Here is a 908-nt window from a genome sequence, read left to right as displayed (position 1 = left end):
AGCTCTACTATACACCTGGGAATTCTGATCATTCACATGAACTTATAGGCCCATTGTCTGCCAACCCTATATATGATCTTGGATACACTCTCCAAGGAGCATTCTGACTGCACTTCTTCCAGGACAGATTTGTAAGTTCTTTTGGCAGCCCATGGTACTTTCAGCATTCTTCATCAACACCACAACTCAAAAACATCAACTCTTCTTTGGTCTTCCTTATTCATTGTCCAGCTCACATATGCATATGAGGTGATTGAAAATACCATGGCTTGTGTCAGGTGCACCTTAGTCTTCAAGAAGATATCTCTGCTCTTCAGCACTTGAAAGAGGTCTTTTGCAGAAGATTGGCCTAATGTTATACATCATCTGATATCTTGACTGATGCTTCCATTGGTATTGACTGTAGAACCAAGTAATATGAAGTCTTTGACAACTTCAGTCTTTTCCCCATTTATTGTAATGCTCCTTATTGGTCCAGTAGGGAAGATTTTTGTTTTCTTTATGTTGAGGTGTAATCCATACTATAGACTGTAGTCTTCAGTCTTCATCAGTAAGTGCTCCAAGTCATTCTCACTTTCAGCATGCAAAGTTGTATTGTCAGCATATCACAGGTTGTTAATCATTCTTCCTCCAATCCTGATGCCATGTTCTTCTTCATATAGTACAGTTTCTCAGATTATTTTTTTAGTGTACAGATTGAATGAGTATGGTGAAAAGTACAATGCTGACCCACTCTCTACTTGCTTTTAAACTACAGTATCCCTTTGTTCTGTTTGAAAGACAGTCTCCTGATCTATGTACAGGTTCCTCATGAGAACAATTAAGTGTTTTGGAATTCCAATTCTTCTCAAGTTATCCATAATTTGTTATGATCCACAAAATCAAATGTTTTTGCATAGTCAATAAAA

The sequence above is a fragment of the Orycteropus afer genome, unplaced genomic scaffold (assembly GCF_000298275.1).
Source record: "Orycteropus afer afer isolate SDZICR_OR568_19922 unplaced genomic scaffold, OryAfe1.0 scaffold00164, whole genome shotgun sequence".
In the NCBI taxonomy this organism is placed as follows: Eukaryota; Metazoa; Chordata; class Mammalia; order Tubulidentata; family Orycteropodidae; genus Orycteropus; species Orycteropus afer.
The sequence above is the reverse complement of the archived record's forward strand: the minus strand, read 5'-3'. Positions refer to the sequence as shown.